The sequence below is a fragment of the Amborella trichopoda genome, chromosome 6 (assembly GCF_054954075.1).
Source record: "Amborella trichopoda isolate Santa Cruz 75 chromosome 6, AtrichopodaSantaCruz75HAP2 v2.0, whole genome shotgun sequence".
NCBI classification, from domain to species: Eukaryota; Viridiplantae; Streptophyta; class Magnoliopsida; order Amborellales; family Amborellaceae; genus Amborella; species Amborella trichopoda.
Window position 1 is genome coordinate 40,169,556 of NC_142341.1, and position 8,557 is coordinate 40,178,112.

General features: G+C 32.7%; 1 long non-coding RNA gene across 1 annotated transcript; it reads left to right on the plus strand.

The window, feature by feature from the left end:
• Window positions 1–2,875: 2,875 nt before the first annotated feature.
• On the plus strand, window positions 2,876–3,724 carry LOC148781753 (uncharacterized). Its single transcript, XR_016058489.1, has 2 exons — window positions 2,876–3,017; window positions 3,513–3,724. It is a non-coding gene; the product is annotated as an uncharacterized LOC148781753 (long non-coding RNA).
• The last annotated feature ends 4,833 nt before the right edge of the window (window positions 3,725–8,557 follow it).

Genomic DNA, 8,557 nt, shown 5'->3' on the forward strand with positions numbered 1-8,557 from the left:
AGCTTACCATTTCCTTCATAGCTTTAGGAAACTAGTCACCTAAAAAGCATGTGAAAACGTTTTATAATCCTTGAAACAAAATTAAGTAACTAACTTCTAATACCAGAGGCTCAATCTTCTAGGAGGTTGATCTTGTTAAAAGATTGCCAAGTTTCCCTCCCGTAGGGTTTATAGAGCTGGGAAGATAGAAAGCTAGGATTCATTAATGGAAAGAAAGATAACCCAACACACTTAATCAAATAAAGTTCACTACAGATTTTCTAGTAATGTTTCAACTAGAGCATGAAGCCCATGTGAGTTACATAAAACCTCCAAAGATTAGGATCATAGATCTTGAAGAAGTCTTCAAGCTAAAATTTGGAACATCCGGAACAAAAATCCAAGGGAAAATTTTTTTAACTTTGAAAGGTACTCTAATTCATTTAGAAATTTGTATGATAAAAACATTTACTTTTGATGCAAGGAGGTCACAATCATCATTAACTGTTAGGTTTGAAATATGGTGGTTGAGGATGTATCTTTGTTTAGCACAAAGTTCAAAATAAAATTTCTCGAATGTTAATGCAAGTCTTTCATGTTGACCCCTCTTTTGATACGGAAATGCTCCATAAGAAAATTTTACAAAAAATATTATTATACATTCGTGATTTCAGTGGCGATCACGACATGGCTGCTCCATATATTGGTACCTTGGAATAGATAAAAAAATTGAATTACACAGAGTTGGAAAGCTGGAGGCCATGGTTTGTGGGGGACCAAATAGCAAGGTATGAATTCATTTCTTGCAAAAGTAGTATCATGGTAAATAGGCACATTCATGGCATATTGCACACATTAAATAAATTTGGGAGAGCCTGCTGAGTCCCCTACCCCAACTATTATTTCTAATTGAAATATTTCTTGGGTAAAATATTTAGAGAAGATCAGAAGATAGAAGCAAGCCATCTCTCTTTCTCTCTTTATGTAGAAAACCCTAAAACCCTACTCTATAAATTTTGACCATAAATTTCCCTAAGATTTATTGCTCCAGGGCAATAACAATATAGGTAGTAATTATAATCTCAAGAAATGAATTTTAATTTTCGGTGAGATTCTCTCAACAATAATTTTCTCCTACTATCCAAAATGGGTTCCTAAATTATCTTTAATACCCCTATGCTCAAAATAAGAACTATTCAAATAAGGAGTACGTAAATAGTCAACATTTTGTGAGTAGAATTGGAAGTGAAGGGAAGATGAAGAAATAAAAAAAAATAAAAGATAAAAGTAAATGAGGAGTATATACCATCTCTCAGGGTCTGTAAGGGAGTCCACCCCAAAAACATCTCTTCACAAGATCCTAAAATCAGTTCTTCTTATCTTCACACGTTTTTTTCCTAATCTAATAGTTATATATTTATAAATGAAAACAATTATAAAGCCTAACTTTTTTCCTAAGAATTCTTAACCACTATCAAATCCTAGCCCTTCATCTTAAAAAAATATACTTCCAATACAATCCCACAAATCTCTACAACTAAAATAATAAAAATAACCCTAATGAAAACTAGAACCTCAACCCTAAAGTGTAGAAAACAATAAAACAAACGTATTAAAAAAACTATAACATCATACTCTTGTGGTTGGAAGAAGCTCGATCTCAAGTTTTTTGAATGCATATCTTTTAGAGTCCTATTCAAAAGTTGGTGATAAAATCATACTATTTTCTTTGGTACTTTATCTTCTTTAATGAATCAATTAGTCAAACACTTGGTGTGCTATTTGCAGTAAGACTTTGGAATACAATTTAATCTTGATTTCTCCTTCAAGGTTAAAAGATGGTTTTCACACATTACTACTAGCATTTCTTCTTCTTCATAACTAGTTATCAAAATTTGTAGCACTTTTGGGTTGCCAGCATCTTTCATGCTGAGATTTACCTCTTCATGTTCTTTTTCTTCCTATTGGAATCTATTAAGCTGGTCTTGTAACACTTGCTGCATTATTTTGCCAAGGCCTTATATCAGGTCATTTTTGGCTTTCTCAATTATTTGATCCACATGCTCAATAACTGGACCAGAAATTGTTTGTTACGGCATCATGGTATATGGATCTCAAGGATTGGATACTAACTGATGTAAGGAAGATTGATGGAAGATGAAAAAGAAATAAATAAAATAAAAATAAAAATAGATAATGAGATATTATACTCTCTCTCTCAGCCGGCAAGGGAGTCGACCCAAAAAGATCTCTTGACAAGATCCCAATATCAACTCTTCTTCTCTTCACTATTTTTTTTTTCCTGTCCAATAGTTATATATTTATAAAAGAAAACAATCGTAAAGCCTAACTTGTTCTCTAAAAAGCCCTAAAAATTAGCCCTTCATATTAAAAAAATAAATTTTCAATGCTAACCTTCAAATCTCTACAACTAAAAGAACAAAAAACCCTAAAGAAAACTAAAAACTCAAAAATATTAAAAAGACCCATTACATCAAGAGTTTTTCATCATCATTACTAGAATAGTGTACTGTAGGAAAACCACACACATACATAAGATCACAGGTCAAAATTTCGTAAATAAACTTATCTATGAGGATCTGTTTGACCCAGAATTTGGTATATATACTTTATGGAACCCGCTAAAAAAACTCAAAAAAATAAAAATACAAAAAAATTGAAAATGGACTTCTTTAGGAGATATAAAATTTGATGGATGATAGTTGTCTATTTTGTATCTAGCTCTTTAAGAATTCAAAGCAATCTTATTATTTTTAAATTATTCATCTAGCATTGATAAGAACATACGCAAAACATTGGGACGCATAAATCGCTTAAAGCCACAATCTGACTGTGTTTCTTTCCTGCAATTGTCGGCCATTTTCTTTCTCTACAGGAAGGCTATTTCGTTCATGAGAGAGAAAGAGAGCGAATGTGTTGAATTTTGATCTAGAAGCATATGGGAGCTGATTATCTATCTTTTGAATTGCAAGTATACGGTTCAATATGAGCATAATTTGCTATTTGCTACATTCAAGGTATGAAAGATACATGAGAAAACCAGTTTTCTTTAGTACATTAGAAGGCGAATAGAAAACTATTTGGAAAAAATTTATGTAAGTAAAGTTGCACCTCAAAAATCTATTGGTAAAGGTTGTTTTAATGTTGAAAAACCCTCTAATTGATCATTCAACATCTAGATGTATGAATATGAAAAAAGAGAAGAACATGTCCTACAAGTGGTGCATCTTCCAACACATTTTCATGACCGTCCATTTTTAAGATTTTCATATACTTATAGATCTACTTGATTTTAATCGTTTTTGGAGTTTAAAATTTTATAATTAGAGATGAAAATAGATTTTCAGATAATCCTAATAATTTTTTACTCCAAAATTACATGTTATGATAAAATTTGAAGGTGCACGTTAATTGGATTGTTTAAGGTTGCAACCTTATATAAACCGCATCCAAAATATTTTGTCCAATATCATATATTTTCAAGCAAAAAATGAGCTACCACAGCTTAACAGGGAGCTGGGCATACTGTTGCGGAATTCACACCTCGCGAAGCACTAGTAGCCTTCAAACAATGGATTGATGGTGATGAGAACCTCTAAATAAAGTCCCTCATTCTACTCCATTTGGGCTGGTAATTGTAAGCTTTCTGCTGGTTTTATAAATGTGGATAAACATTACATGATAAAACTTCTCCACATTACATGATAAAACTTTATTATCTCAATAGTTCTTTTGTTTTTTTTTTTTGGACAACATTACTTAACTTTATTAATCAATCATGGAATACAACATTTCAAGAGATGAGAACATCAGAAATCACAGTAGAGTGCATCGAGGCACTTCTCTTTGCTAGATCATCCATAATGTCGTTTGCCTTCCCGTACATACTGAAAAGCAACCTGGAAACCGGTACACAAATGTTCATACATTTTCTTCTCTATCTCCACAGTGTGTTAAATATCATGAAATTTGACTCCTTCTTAAGACACAGTCCTCCTAGTCGACTGTGTGAAGCAAATTATTTGAACGTGGGAGGTGCATGCAACCATGAGTCTTTGGAAATTTCTTGGGAAAATTATGTCCATACCATGGGACTTTTGTGGTGGTAGGGTATAGTCCATTTTTTCCATATTTCTTACAATTTTTATTTTTCATTTTTATTTTTATTTATTTTTGGTCTATTAGGCTGTCTGAAGGGGTTAGAGGTATATTAGGGATCTTCGGAACATCGGGCTCCCTAAACTTCACTTTTGTGCTGGCCGATATTGTTAATATTGGAGCGCTCTAGAGATTGAATTTGTTTTTCAAGTTTAGAGCGGTCCGATATTTGAGCCATTGGACTTGATTTTTGTAGCATCTGTCTCTTGCTATTGTCGGGAACATCGAACCGCTCACTATAAGTGTGTTACATAATCGAAACATCGGACTGACTCTGAACATACCTCCAAGCTAATAAAAAGCCTTACAAACTAAAATATAGAAAAATTATAAAGTACTACTGTCTGGAACATCGGACGCTCACGATATGTGTGTTATGTAATCGAAACATTGGACTGACTCCTAACATACCTCTAAGCTGATAAACAGCCTTACAAACCAAAAAAATAGAAAATAAAAAAAAGGCAGGTTGATGTTGCAAGCATTGTAGGCAAAGTTGACAAAAATATGAGAAAATAGGACCTCCGTGTAAAGTATAGGAAAAATTTGACTATACCATAATACCACAAAAATGATACAGCATGGCATAATTTTTGCAAATTTTTAGTGGTTAGTCCAACAAATTCGTCAAACATGCTAAGTTCGAATGCTGAGGAGAGAGTAACATGTTCATCCCCAATGAATTCGTGAACCAATGGTACTAAGCTTAGAAGAGACTACTCATTCAATACGTCACGGCTGAACCCAATTGTAGCTAGTGTAATAGGCTTCCCAAATATGGAAGGTAGATAGTATTGGCAGGTCGCCAGATCGCACAGATAGGGGTGTTAACATGCCGGGCGGGACGCATGGGCTTTCAAGTGCTGGCCCGCTCAGGCTGGGTCCTATTCGGCCCGGGCTAATTTGGACCAAGCGTGGTTAGGCTAGGAGTATGTTAGGATCGGAATCTGGCTAATCCCGACCCGGCCAAGAAAGGAGAGAAAATTTTGAATCACGAAAACGAGAGGACATAGTAATCATTGAAAGAAACATATTTTCTACATTTGAGAGAGAAAATTGCACTATCAAGAGAGATCGATGGTTTAGTCTATTTTAGATGGTGATATTTTAGCCCAAGAGGATCTTGAGTACAAGTATTTTCACTTTTGTGCTCTGCGTAAATAGTCAAGTGATAAGGATAGTGATAGAAGACCTAGATATGGGGAATGCCACTCTAGGGTTTTTGTGAGATTATTGATTTTGATATAAATCGTATTGAAAATCAGCAGGACGTAGATTGATATCTACCATCAATCTTCGATGCATACTTAGATGAAGAACAAGATCTTGTAGTATATCCAATCTATGATGATGATAAACATTTTGTGGTTGAATTGGTATTTAACAAAGAGAAAGATGAAGGACTCAAAGGAAAATTGATAGGTGAAGTTGTTAATTTAGTCGCTAATCTCAAAGATACACTTGTGGTGTGTTCTAGGGTTGAGTCTAGGCAAATTCAGCAATGTTACATGACTGAAGTGATGCAATTCAACAAATTTATATGATTATACAATAATCCTTTCCTCGAGGGTTTCTCAGTTCTAATTATGTTTTGATTAGTGAAGTAACCCAAGAGTCCCATGATCATAGTAACAATATTCAAGTTGAAGAATGTTGTCGAATTAATGCTAAATTCATCTTAGTACACTTCAAAACTCAAGGAAGACGAGGGGAGAATGACGGAAGAAAAAAATCATTTTTATTTTTTTTCAACTTTAAATAATGTATATTATAGTTTTAGTTGTAGAGTTTATTTCTAAGTTTTTTTTAATTTTTTTAGGAATTCTAAGGTTTTTATATATTTTTTATTTATTTCATGAGTACTGTCACAAGTATTATTCATGGCAACTGTTCACAGGGGTAAACATGTCATTACGAATTTTAAGTTTAAATTAGGATATATGAGTCAAAGTATTATTTGTTTGGAAATTTTTTATACTTGAAACATTAAATTATAATATACAAGAGGAGTGTGGCGCATTAAGGGAGTCGTAATTCCAAATGATTTTTAAAATTTGAAAAAGAGAAAATATTAGGCTTTTGGACCCTAGCTTGAGGTATAGAAAAGAAAACTTAGATTTCTTTGAATTATGCTTGTGTTTGGTTTGTTTCTTGTTGATTTTATCTTCCCTCAAATTTCCTTGCATCACTAAAATAGGCAAGTAACTAGAAGCACCTGAACCTTGCCATTTCCTTTGTTTTTAATATTTGACTTACAAACCTAGATTTGTATTTATCGCATGCTTCTTAAGGAAAAATGAACATTAATGTTAGAAAGAAAATCATAGATTGAAAAAAGAAACTTTTTGTTTTTTTTGTTTTTATCAATTCTGAGCTCACTAACATGATGTGTGCATTTATAAGGCACAAAATTCATCAATTATGGGCTCACTAACATTATCATCTGTTCTTTTTGAGCTCTCTCGCACCTTTCATGCCCTAAAACATGGCTTTTATCATCTGTTCTTTTTGAGCTCTCTCGCACCTTTCATGCCCTAAAACATGGCTTTTATATATATATATATATATATATATATATATATATATATATATATATATATATGAGAAATAATCTAATGCAACGGTTGTATAGTAGTATAATGCAACTATACCTCTAGAAAACCATATTTTTGGCATTTGTATGAATTTTACACACACATTCTTCTCATCCTTATAATCAATCTTATGAAAAAAAAAAATTTCAATTTGCACCCTAAATATGGTCAAAATTAGTACCCATCCAAAAATGAATCTCGACCATCCGTTTGGTGAATTTCAAGATTAGGCCTTAAAAAATTCAAAATCACTTTTTTCTTTTTTAGCATTATTAATCTATTGATGATAACACTATATAAAATTTTTGAGAATAAAAGAAATCCTTCTAAAGCCCTTATCTAACCATCTGACTAAAATGGATGGCTTATACTAATTGGGCTAGAATGAAAACTTTCTATAGAATTTTTTCAAATTTTTTTTTTTTTGTGATTGTTCTCCAAAATGAAAAGAGTGTAAATTTTAAAATTTGTGTCAAACAAATGTCTCTAATGTGGATTTTGAAGATGGTTGCATTATATTACTATACACCCGTTGCATGAAATCATTCCCATATATATATATATATATATATATATATATATATATATATATATATATATATATATATATATATATATATATGTCCTACTCACATGAGTGTGGGAAAATCTCATAGTATCATTACTATATATATAGAGAGAGAGAGAGGGGGGGAGGGAAATTATGATGGTAAAAGGACAGAGAGAAATAAAGCCCATCATTTTGAAAATTATTTGGGATGTAATAGTGTCATAAAATTGGGTCAAATGGGTTTATAGCGTTAGAATGTAGCTTCCTTGAAAAAATTAATGCCACTAAATATATTTTTAATCTAAGGGTCTATTAAAAAATAACACACCAAATACAAAGAAATTTTTCCCTTTTTTATTTTGTTTTTTCCCTATTTGTTTTTGGTCGGTCCAGCCCAGCCTTACAAGGACAAGGGCAGTTGGCCCGACCCAGGCTGAGCACGTTGCCACCCTTAACTTGATATTACATCCCCTAATTTGAGGTCCTATGATAATTCCTTCATTGGATTTTATAACCTGGGAAACCCATTGGAGCTAGTATTGCCACAAATATATATTAAGAGGGAGAGTCTAAAGAATCTGGTCTATGGAAAACATGGACTATAAAGATTAGGATCAAGTGTAGAGCTCATGTAGACTGAACTCACGACCTGAACAAATCATTTTGGCTAGGTTTGGGCCCCAAATATAGAATAGGGCCCAGACTGGACCAATGGGCTTGTACGAGGGAATATATGTGGTAAAGTGTATTATAATATGAATTGTATATTACGAGACTTTTTATCTTCGTACAAAGATGTCGTAAATTAATAATTACTCATAACCATTAGATGTCAAATTGGATGGGTTGGGGTGTGTTATTGAGTTCGAGAACTTATTTTTGAAACTTAAAAATCTAGTCAATAAAATGCATACAACCACTCGATTTGAAATCTAAAGAACAAAGATGATTGTAATCCCTCTTTGTATTTTTTCCAATATATTATACGGACATGGGACATATTATGACATAGTGTGGTATCACATGTATGTGCAGTTGCAATGTTGGTCCAACATGCTAGTATGTTAATATATTTCTTGCTCTTGAGGGGAGTACACTGTCCATTTACTCCCTATGATAAAAGCCAAAGTTAAAGTAATTTTAAAACTCTATACTTTTGGGATGGAGAGCATATACTATACACTATTCTCTCAGCCAAAAGACGTGTTTGGGAGAATTTTTTCAATATGAAAATTTGGCACCCATCTAAAAATCA